This window comes from Arachis hypogaea, chromosome 8 (genome assembly GCF_003086295.3).
Source record: "Arachis hypogaea cultivar Tifrunner chromosome 8, arahy.Tifrunner.gnm2.J5K5, whole genome shotgun sequence".
In the NCBI taxonomy this organism is placed as follows: Eukaryota; Viridiplantae; Streptophyta; class Magnoliopsida; order Fabales; family Fabaceae; genus Arachis; species Arachis hypogaea.
In genome coordinates this window covers 9,305,635-9,318,149 of record NC_092043.1, presented here as the reverse complement: position 1 = coordinate 9,318,149, position 12,515 = coordinate 9,305,635, and positions in this window count along the sequence as shown.

The following is a 12,515-nucleotide window of genomic DNA, read 5'->3' as shown; positions in this document are numbered from 1 at the left end:
TTAATAAATTAATTATTAGACGAATTCAACCTAATAGTTATCTTTTAGATAATTTAGATATTAATGTATTAGACACTAAAATTTTTCTCATTAAAGCCCAATGAATTAAGGGCTTGGTGGTTTGAGGAATATGCTCACAGTACCCTATGGAGTCAAGGGTTGAGGCCCATCTGCCGCAACTTTAATGGGCAAATTAAACATGAAATCCGGGGAGCTTAATTAAGTAGTGAGTTATCAATTTGGCCCATGTAGGCTGTAGCTTTTAAAAAGGCATGGAACATGATGATTGCACTGTTGACTAATGACTACCACACTTTGATGAATGATGAAAGTTTGTGTACCCCATACCTGAGCCTTGATGGGACATCACTCGTTACAATAGGTACTACTTTTTTTTTTTTTTTTAATTTTGTGTGTAGAAGACTAATTAAGTTTTCTATTAGGGCATCAAGGCAGTGCAAAATATTGGGAAAACAAAGTAGTAATAATCAAGATTTCAAGAATATAATAACAACCGCCGACAACAATAATCACAAATAAACACAATTAATTAAGACTTGAAAACTGGTAATAAATAAAGTAGAGGAAATATTTAATCTATAAAAAGCGAAAGTCTTCAACAAAATTGAAAGTCCTCAACAAAGCTAGTAATCTAATTTTTATTACATCTTTATTTAATAGCTTTAACAATTTATTATTTGAACTTGTATAAGATATCAAAAGCAATTATGAAGAAGCTAATTAAATTACAGAGAAGAATTTGATGGAGTAAGGAGAATAAAAATAATGGTATATTTCTCATCTCGTGAAATGAAAAATAGTATAGGCTCTGAACAAGTCAGGTGGATTAGGTATAAGTAATGTATTGACTTTTGTTTAAGTAGTGGTAACATTTTTTAAAAGATTAGGGATGTTTTTTGTAAAAAAAGATTGTGTACTCTGTTAATAACTTAAATTTAATGAGATATTATTTACTCATATTTTACCTACAAAAAGAGATCCATAAAAAGACATGTCAGCTGCAGATCAATGAACAATGAGTGAGGAATAAGATAATTAGTAGTTTGACTATAGAACTAAGGGATGGAAAGAGAACTCACTTCTAGGAGGATATATAGCTATGATATGGTTCTTTAAAAGATAACTTTCCAAGACTTTTTCAGTTTCAAATAAAAAAGATCTGTATTTTGAGATGGGTTAAAGTGAATTTAGAACATACAATGGAGGAAAGATCTCTACCAATGAGAGTTGAAAATTCTCAACTAACTTCATAACATGTTAAGGCCAGTAAAACTAACAATTGGTAGAGATGATAGGGTGGTGTAAAAATTTGATAAAAAAATGTGTATATTCTACTAACTCTTTTATTCAGGTTTTGCAGGAAGAAACTCTTCCAGAAGACATAACAAGCTACAGCTACACTAGTGCAATTTAGAGAGGGTTGGTTCCTCCAAGAATTGAACTATTTGCATGGTTTGTTTTGGTTGGTAGGGTGAACACTAAAGAGAGATTGAGTAGGCTAGAAATTATTAGTCCCAATGATAATATTTGTGTTTTGTGTAAGAAGAATATTGAGTTCATTTATCACTTGTTCTTTGATTATGAGTTTACCTTGCAGGTTTGGTGTGCACGGATGGAACTCTTTGGTAGAGCGTGAATCATTTCGAGGAGCATCAGACAACACTTTGAGAGTTGGACAGGAGAGCCTAATAACAAAGAGTAGCGTAAGAAGTAGTTGCTTTTCTTTGCGATAACTTGAAATATTTTGAACAAAAAAAATGAAAAAAATTTTAAAAACAAAGAGACAGGTGTTGAAGTCCTTATCAACAGAACCTTCTTAAGCTATAAGGAGTGGTATATGGTTCTGATTCTTTTGATTGTTGATGATAATACCAAAAATGACAATGGATTGTTTGTAAACTGTTTTTGCTATTTCTTGATTTTGTTGTTCTATTTTTCTTAATGTCTGTGTTTGTTTATGTTGCTCCACCTTCGTATACTGAACTTTTTTGTTAAAAAAAAATGCTCCTAATATGTACTTGAAAAGATATTTTTTTACTTTAAAAAAATCTTACTTATATATATTACTTCCTCCATCATGTAGTAATGTTACGATTATAAAATTATACATAAATAATACCATATTAGGACTTAGAGTTTTAAGTCTGTGTCTGACCATTACTAGTTGTTACTATAATTATTTTATCAATTCTCGTAAAGATTTTGTATCTGATATGTATAGTAATAGTGCATGTATAAATAGTTATGCATACTATTGTAAGAGTGGCTTTTCCTAATGAGTGTACTCCCAGTCTGTTAAAGATCTGGCTAAATCTAAAGATTTTTAGTGAATTTTGGCTCGATTTTAATGTTGTCCGGATAGGATTAGACTTGAAAAAAATGTCATTTGAAAAAAACTACTTAACTATATTCGAATCAGAGCTCAAGTCACCAACCTGGTTCAGCGAGGGAGTGCCTAAACAAAAAATATCTTGCACACTGTATTTACTGTCCTCTTAAATCTCAATTAGGGTACGCCATTCACTTTCAGCCTTTTCTTAGTCTCAATTCCTATCTCCTTCGTCCTCAATCCTTACAGAGACACTCACTATCACCAGCCCACTCAATCTTCTTCTATCTCCATGCACAATGTTACTCTGCTCGATTTCTTCTTCTTTGCGTTGCACTGCCCAAAGACTTCTTCTAGCAATGCTCTTTTCTGATTTACATGTGAAGTGCAAACCTCTCCGTGCTGCTCACGACTCAGTTTAGTCACCACCACCAATAGTCCCTGCGAAGCTCAGTCATATCATTTTTCTACTTTACCATTCCATTGCCTCACCGTTGTCTGTTTTGTATAGCTTCTTCACGTCTCTACTCTACTTTGCATTGTCGCCACCTCTGCTAGGTTGTTGTTCCTGAAGCTTGCGTAGTTCTAGATTTGTTCCTAGAAAGCGCTTTGCTTGCCTTTTTTCTTACTAGATTTGTTGTGGTGATAAACGGTTTAATTTTTTTGTGTCGAATGATATTATTTTGATCTATTGATTGAATATATGTTGTATATAAGTATATTGATTTTGATGTTGATAAGTAGCATTTTTTTTCAATTCAGACCCAAGTTTAAACCCGATGAAAAATGACCCAAAATATAAAATATCTATCTGGTCTAAGAAATGAATAATATAACAAAAAAAGAAATAGTTCATATTCTTCTTTGTTATTGTTTTGCCCATTTAAAGATGATGCAGGAGCATGTTTTTGTGATGTTAGCTAAAGTAGTCTAGTTTAGTTTATATTATTATATTGTGTTATGAGTTAGTCCCACATCGCTCGAGTCATGCATGTTCTGCGTTTCCTACTAGTATAAATATGCATATATACCCCCTTTTGCTTATGAGTTAAATTGATTGAGTTATATATTTAAATAAGTCGTGTGCTTATTTTTCTCTAGACTTTTTGAGAGTAAGAGGTGCATCCTTGGCTTAGCCAACTAAGGTAGGTTCTTGACTATTTTCACCATAGTGGGGTTGTTAACTTCGCCAAGATTGGTGACCCAAGCAACGTCCCAGCGTCAGTTTGGTATCAGAGCAAGGTCGGTCCTCGACTTGCTCCAGTAAAATTTTATTTGGTTCGTGGGTACAGTCTTTAGTGTGGTTCTCTCATTGTTGGTATGAGATGTCGCCAGTACGAATTGTCTGCTATGAAATTTCGGGTAATATCATTCTTTTCTCTTCTTTTGGTACTTTTTTTGTTGGTGGTTATCTTCGTTCATTCCCATTATTATCATTGTTGCATTCCCATCATCATTGTGAATCATCATCATTATCATTATAACATCGACACCCAAGCATCAACCTCATTGCCTAGCAGTAAGAGATGGCTCCAAAGCGTAGAACTACTCAAGAGATTGAAATGGAGGAGTTGTGCTGTCAAGTTAAGGAGTTGTAAGAGCAACGTACAAAATATGAAGCTGCTCAAAATAATCATGGCAAGCAGAGTGATGATAGTTCTTCTAGCGAAGATGATAATGAAAATCCATTTCATTATTCTTCTTTGTCTGAAGATTTGTCCATACGAAGAGCACAACACAACAACACGAAAGCTAAAAACTTAGGAATCAAAGTTGATATTTCTGAGTTTGAACGGAGACTCCAACCTGATGATTTCATCGACTGAATTTGCACAGTAGAAAGAGTGTTCGAGTTAAAAGACATTCCAGATGATAAGCGTATGAAGCTTGTAGTAATCAAGTTGAAGAAACATGCATCAGTATGGTGGGAGAATCTCAAGCGTCAGCGAGAAAAAGAAGGAAGAAGAAAGATCAAGACATGGGATAAAATGCGTCGTGAACTCAAGCGCAAGTTCCTTCCTGAATATTACAGACAAGACACCTTTATCAAATTTCATAATTTGAGGCAAAAGTCATTATCTGTAGAAGAATATACAATGGACTTCGAAGAGTTGCTTATGAAGTGTGATATTCAAGATCCTGAAGAATAAACAATTGTTTGTTATCTTGGAGGACTAAACACAGAAATTTCTGATGTTGTTCAGCTACAACCATATTGGACATTGGATGATGTCATTAAAGATTGAAAAACAAAGAACACAAAGGAATAACACTCAGTTGCCGAAGGACAAAGAATTCATCCTTGATGTTCAACAAGAAATGAAGACAGGATCTTATAAAAACAACAAAGAGAGTGGATCATCAGGTAAGAAATGTTTCAAATGTCAAGGTTTTGGGCATATTGCTGTTGATTGTGCAAACAGAAGGGTTATCACTCTGGTCGAGGAAGAGGTTAATGAAGAACCAATTCAGGAGCAAGAGGAGGAAGGTGAGGTTGACTATGCTATTAAAGAAGTTCCAGCCGATTGTGGAGAGGCTTTAGTAGTTTGTCAAAGCTTGAATACTGCAAGAGCAATAGAAGACGAGAGTTGGCGACGCTACAACATCTTTCACACAAGATGCACTATTGAAGAAGAGATTTGCAAGGTCATCATAGACAACGGAAGTTGTGAGAATGTTATCTCAAATTATATGGTAGACAAACTGAAGTTTCCAACCAAGTTACATCCTCATCCTTACAAGTTGCATTGGTTAAAAAAGGAGAATGAAGTTAAGGTCACAAAGCGATGTTTAGTCCAATTTTCTATCGGAAGTAAATACAAAGATAAAGTGTGGTGTGATGTCATCCCGATGGACACGTGTCACTTACTGTTAGGACGCCCTTGGCAATATGATCATCGATCTATTCATGATAGTTTCAAAAATACATACTCTTTTATCAAATATGGCAAGAAGATTGTTTTAACTCCATTACAACATATAGATGGTCAAAAGAATCAAGTTGAGCTGTGTCTTTTCACATGCATTCACTAATAGAATCTTTCGCCAATACAAGATGAGCCTTTTTTCAACGCAAGGAGGATAATGCAGGAGCCCTTTTCAACCAAGGGAGAATGATGCAGGAGCATGTTTTTGTGTCATTAGCTAAAGTAGTCCAGTTTAGTATATATTATTATATTGTGTTATGAGTTAGTCCTACATCACCTGAGTCATGAAGGTTCCGCGTTCCCTACTAGTATAAATATGCATATGTACCCATTTTTCTTATGATTTTAATTGATTGAGTTATATATTTAAATAAGTTATGTGCTTATTTTTCTCTAGACTCTTTGAGAGTAAGAGGTGTATCCTTGGCTTACCCAACCAAGGTGGGTTTTTGGCTATTTTCACTATAGTGTGGTTGTTAACCTCACCAAGATTGGTGACCCAAGCGACGTCCCGGCATCAAAAGATGTAAAAATATTAGAATTTTTTAGAATAAAGTGAATAGTTGGGAGAATACTTAGGTACAAGTTAAGACCCAAGTTAGTTAATGGTATACTATTAGAAGAAAGAAAAAATTTGAAAGATTTGAAGCAATACAAGGAAATGAAAATAAAATATGTGTGTGGTGGCTTTGCATGATATACAGAACTGAAAATAGTAGAGGGGGGAGGGTTATCTAACTAAAGGGAAAGACGTGTATAGTATTTTACGGGAGAAATCTCTTAAAAAATTACAAATGAGGATGCTTTGCTAGATGAAATACAAAAAGCTTTACAATTTATGCTTGAAGAGATGTATGTTAAGGAAGAAGATATGAAGGTGATAATGGATGATAAAAACATAGTTGAGTGGATAAAAGGGAAAAAAATGTTGGGATTGTTGTGACAAGAATGGATAAGGATGATAGATGCCCATTTATGGGCACATTTTTCCTATGTTGAAAGAAAAAAATTCTTAGGAAGAAGCAAACTTAATGAAGTTTGAAACGTAAGCTTTGTATGCCTATAAATATGCATGATCTGATGCAAAAGGAATACACACAGAAACAATAAAACTCTCTTCTCTCTCTTTATACACTACTAGTTTCTCTCTCTCCCTCTTTTTTTGTTACTGCATATAAATATATAAATAATTTTATTGAGTTAATTATATTAATACTAGAGTCTTCTATTTACACATCTTTGTTTTATATTTAGTTCATCTTTCTTATTCATTTTACAATACGTTATCAGCACGAGACTCTGATCAAATTTTTGGAAAACTCAAGTAATAAATTTTTATTATATCGAAGCTCTCTCATCTTGAATTTAATGCTCTTGATATATCTGGAAGCAACTATTTATCATGGATACTAGATGCTGAAATCCATCTTGATTCAATAGATCTTGGAGATACCATTAAGGTTGAAAATAATGTATCCCATAAGGATAAAGCCAAAGCCATGATTTTCCTTCATCATCATCTTGACGAAGGATTGAAAAATGAATATCTCACATTAAAAGATCCTGTAGATCTGTGGAAAGACCTTGAAGAAAGGTATAATCATCAAAAGACGGTGATACTTCCTCAAACCTGATATGAATGGACGCACTTGCGTCTACAGGATTTTAAATCTATGAATGAATATGATTCAGCAATGTTTCGAATCACATCACAGATGAAATTATGTGGGGAAAAGAAAACCGATAATGACATGTTAGAGAAAATTTTCTCGACCTTCCATGCTTCGAATGTGCTCCTGCAGTAGCAGTATCGAGACAACGGATTTAAAAAATATTTTGAGTTAATTTTGTTGAACGCAACAATGAATTACTTTTAAGAAATCATGAAGCGCGCCTAGCTAGCGCCGCCCCATTTTCTAAAGCAAATGCAGCAAATCATTACCCCAAAAGAGGTAAATGGCAAGGTTTTTGTAACAAGAAAAATTATGGAAGAAAGAATGATTATGTTCAAAAGAAAGGATCACACCAGAAGTGGGATAAAAAAAGAAATATTGGGCAAAATAAATCAACAAAGGATAAATGTTTCCATTATGGTGAAAAGGACCATTGGTCGCGTACCTGTCGTACCCCAAGGCATTTAATTGATCTTTATCAAGCATCTTTGAAAAAAATGATACTGAAAATCCCACCACTCATTATGATATATCTGATTTCTTTGAGGATCTTAAAGGAAATATTAGTTATTTGATCAATAATGGAATAGTTTAATATGTAAATTTGTTAAGTATTCATGTATATCAATAATGAAATATTAATATTTATGTTTAAGAATTTTGAAATCACTAAATATGTCAAGTTTTAATAATAATAATAATAATAATAATAATAATAATAATAATAATAATAATAATAAAATTTTAGTATATGACATTATGTATAGTATTTCTTAGAAAAATAATTCCAATCAAGAATTCAATTAACTGTGCATGTACTACTACTCATTTTATTATTACTATTATTTGTCTTTGAAGAAAATGGCAAGGACATATAGTGAAGATGTTTGCCTTGCAGATAGTGCAAGTTCGCACACTATTCTCAAAAGTAATATATATTTTACCCATCTTGTGCCAAAATAAGAATATGTTAATACTATTATTGGTTCAGGCAATGTGAAAAAAGGCTCCGAAAGAGCTATAATTTTGTTTTCCAGAGGAACAAAATTCATAATAAACAATGCACTATTATCTACTAAGTTCCTAAGGAACTTATTGCGTTTTAAAGATATTCGGCAAAATGGATATCATATTGAAACAATGAATGAGGGAACTCATGAGTTCTTATGTATCACAACTCAAGATTCAAATAAAAAGGTTATATTAGAAAAGTTACCCTCACTTCCATCTGGGTTGTATTATACTAAAATTAGTGCAATAGAATCACATGCCATTGTAAACCAGAAGTTTACTAGCTCAAATGAATTCATAACTTGGCATGATCGATTGGGTCATCTGGGAACAACCATGATGTGGAGAATTATTGAAAACTCTGAGGACATTCACAAAAGAACCAGAAGATTCTTAAATTTAGTGAATTTTGTTGTGCTGCATGTTCTCAGGGAAAGTTAATTTTAAGACCATCACTAGTAAAGATTGGATTTGAGTCCCCTGAATTCCTAGAAAGGATTTATGGCGATATATGGGAACTTATTCATCCACCATGTGGATCTTTTAGATATTTTATGGTCCTAATAGACGCATCTTCAAGATGGTCACATGTGTGCTTATTGTCTTCTCGTAACCTAGTGGTGGACGAAATTGTAATTCGTACTCTTTGTACTTGTATGAAATTTAATTCGAGATAATAGTTCTTTACTATGTGTGGTCACAACTCCATTCAACTAACTAGCAAGTGTACTGGGTCGTCCAAGTAATAAACCTTACGTGAGTAAGGGGCGATTCCACAGAGATTGTTGGTATGAAGCAAGCTATGGTCATCTTGTAAATCTCAGTCAAGTGGATAGTAATTGATTATGGATTTTCGAAAATTAATAAATAATAAACATAAAATAAAGATAAAGTTACTCATGTAATCCAATGATGGGGATTTCAGATAGGCGTATGGAGATGCTGTGCTCCTCCTGAATCTCTGCTTTCCTACTGCTTTTATCCAATTTTATCACTCCCTTCTATGGCAAGCCGTATGTAGGGCATCACCGTTGTCAATGGCTACATCCCATCCTCTCAGTGAAAAAGGTCCAAATGCTCTGTCACAGCACGACTAATCATCTGTCGGTTCTCAATCAGGTTGAAATAGAATCCAGTGATTTTTTTGCATCTGTCACTAACGCCCAGCCTTCAGGAGTTTGAAGCTCGTCACAGTCATTTAATCCCGGAATCCTACTCGGAATACCACAGACAAGGTTAGACTTGCCGGATTCCCATGAATGCCGCCATCAATTCTAGCTTATACCACGAAGATTCTGATTAAGGAATCTAAGAGATATGCGCCCGGTCTGAGGTAGAACGGAAGTGGTTGTCAATCACGCGCGTTCATAGGTGAGAATGATAATGAGTGTCACGGATCATCACATTCATCAAGTTGAAGTGCAACGAATATCTTAGAACAGGAATAAATCGAATTGGATAGAAAATAATAGTAATTGCATTAAAACTTGAGGTACAGCAGAGCTCCACACCCTTAATCTATGGTGTGTAGAAACTCCACCGTTGAAAATACATAAGTGAAAGGTTCAAGCATGGCCGAATGGCCAGCCCCCATGATCTGAGAACTAAACGTCCCAAGATGTCTAATACAATAGAAAACTATCCTATTTATACTAGACTAGCTACTAGGGTTTACAGGAGTAAGTAACTGATGCATAAATTCACTTCCAGGGCCCACTTGGTGTATGTTTGGGCTGAGCTTGATCTATCCACGAGCTGAGGCTTCTCTTGGTGTTGAACGCCAAGTTGTAACGTGTTTTGGGCGTTCAACTCCGGGTCGTGACGTGTTTCTGGCGTTTTACTCCAGACAGCAACATGGAACTGGCGTTGAGCGCCAGTTTACGTCATCAATTCCCGAATAAAGTATGGACTATTATATATTTCTGAAAATCTCTGGATGTCTACTTTCCAACGCCATTAAGAGAGCGCCATTTGGAGTTCTGTAACTCCAGAAAATCAATTTCGAGTGTAGGGAGGTCAGATTCCAACAGCATCAGCAGTCCTTTGTCAGCCTCCTATCAGAGTTTTGCTCAAGTCCCTCAATTTCAGCCAGAAATTACCTGAAATCACAGAAAAACACACAAACTCATAGTAAAGTCCAGAAATGTGAATTTAACATAAAAACTAATGAAAACATTCATAAAAGTAGCTTGAACTTACTAAAAACTACCTAAAAACAATGCCAAAAAGCATATAAATTATCCGCTCATCACAACACCAAACTTAAATTGTTGCTTGTCCCCAAGCAACTGAAAATCAAATAGGATAAAAAGAAGAGAATATACTATAAATTCCAAAATATCAATGAATATTAATTCTAATTAGATGAGCGGGACTTGTAGCTTTTTGCTTCTGAACAGTTTTGGCATCTCACTTTTTCCTTTGAAGTTTAGAATGATTGGCTTCTATAGGAACTTAGAATTTCAGATAGTGTTATTGATTCTCCTAGTTAAGTTTGTTGATTCTTAAAGACAGCTACTTTTATGAGTCTTGGCCGTGGCCCTAAGCATTTTGTTTTCCAGTATTACCACCGGATACATAAATGCCACAGACACATGACTGTGTGAACCTTTTTAGATTGTGACTCAGCTTTGCTAGAGTCCCCAGTTAGAGGTGTCCAGAGCTCTTAAGCACACTCTTTTTGCTTTGGATCACGACTTTAACCACTCAGTCTCAAGCTTTTCACTTAGACCTGCATGCCACAAGCACATGGTTAGGGACAGCTTGATTTAGCCGCTTAGGCCTGGATTTTATTTCCTTGGGCCCTTCTATCCATTGATGCTCAAAGCCTTGGATCCTTTTTACCCTTGCCTTTTGGTTTTAAGGGCTATTGGCTTTTTCTGCTTGCTTTTTCTTTTTCTTTCTAAATTTTTTTCTTTTTTTTCGCCACTTTTTTTTCGCAAGCTTTTGCTTTTTCACTGCTTTTTCTTGTTTCAAGAATCAATTTCATGATTTTTCAGATCGTCAATAACATTTCTCTTTGTTCACCATTCTTTCAAGAGCCAACAATTTTAACATTCATAAACAACAAGATAACAAATATGTACTGTTTAAGCATTCATTCAGAAAATAAAAAGTATTGTCACCACATCAATATAATTAAACTAAATTCAAGGACAATTTTCGAAATTTATGTACTTCTTGTTCTTTTGAATTAAAAACATTTTTTATTTAAGAGAGGTGAAGGATTTATGGAATTTATTCATAGCTTTAAGACATAGTTACTACATACTAATGATCATGAAGTAGAGACACAAAACATAAATAGACATGAAGCATAAAAATTGAAAAACAGAGAAATAAGAACAAGGAATGAGTCCACCTTAGTGGCATCTTCTTCTTGAAGGACCAATGATGCCCTTAAGCTCTTCTATGTCCCTTCCTTGCCTTTGTTGCTCCTCCCTCATTGCTCTTTGATCTTCTCTTATTTCATGGAGAATGATGGAGTGCTCTTGATGTTCCACCCTTAATTGATTCACATTGTAACTCAAATCTTCTAAGGAAGTGTTGAGTTGTTTCCAATAGTTGTTGGGAGGAAAGTGCATCCCTTGAGGCATCTCCGGGATTTCTTGGTGATGAGCTTCCTCATGCGTCTCTTGGGTTCCATGAGTGGGCTCTCTTGTTTGCTCCATCCTTTTCTTAGTGATGGGCTTGTCCTCCTCAATGAGGATGTCTCCTTCTATGATAACTCCAGCTGAGTAACGTAGATGGCAAATAAGATGAGGAAAAGATAGCCTTGCCAAAGTAGAGGACTTATCGGCTATTTTGTAGAATTCATGGGAGATGACTTCATGAACCTCTACTTCCTCTCCAATCATGATGCTATGAATCATGATGGCCCGATCCATAGTAACTTCAGATCGGTTGCTAGTGGGGATGATGGAGCGTTGAATGAACTCCAACCATCCTCTAGCCACAGGCTTGAGGTCCAGTCTTCTTAGTTGAACTGGCTTGCCTTTGGAGTCTCTTTTCCATTGCGCTCTTTCCACACATATGTCCATAAGGACTTGGTCCAACCTTTGATTAAAGTTGACCCTCCTTGCATTATGGGCAAGTTGAATGCCAACCTCACATTTTCCGAACTAAAATCTAAGTATTTCCCCCGAACCATTGTAAGGTAATTCTTTGGATTCGGGTTCACACTTTGATCATGGTTCCTAGTGATCCATGCATTGGCATAGAACTCTTGAACTATTAAGATTCTGACTTGTTGAATGGGGTTGGTTAGAACTTCCCAACCTCTTCTTTGGATCTCATGTCGAATCTCCAGATACTCATTTTTCTTGAGCTTGAAAGGAACCTCAGGGATCACCTTCTTCTTGGCCACAACATCATAGAAGTGGTCTTGATGGGCTTTGGAGATGAATCTTTCCATCTCCCTTGACTCGGAGGTGGAAGCTTTTGTCTTCCCTTTTCCTTTTCTAGAGGATTCTCCGGCCTTAGGTGCCATCAATGGTAATGGAAAAACAAAAAACTTATGCTTTTACCACACCAAACTTAAAATATTGCTCGCCC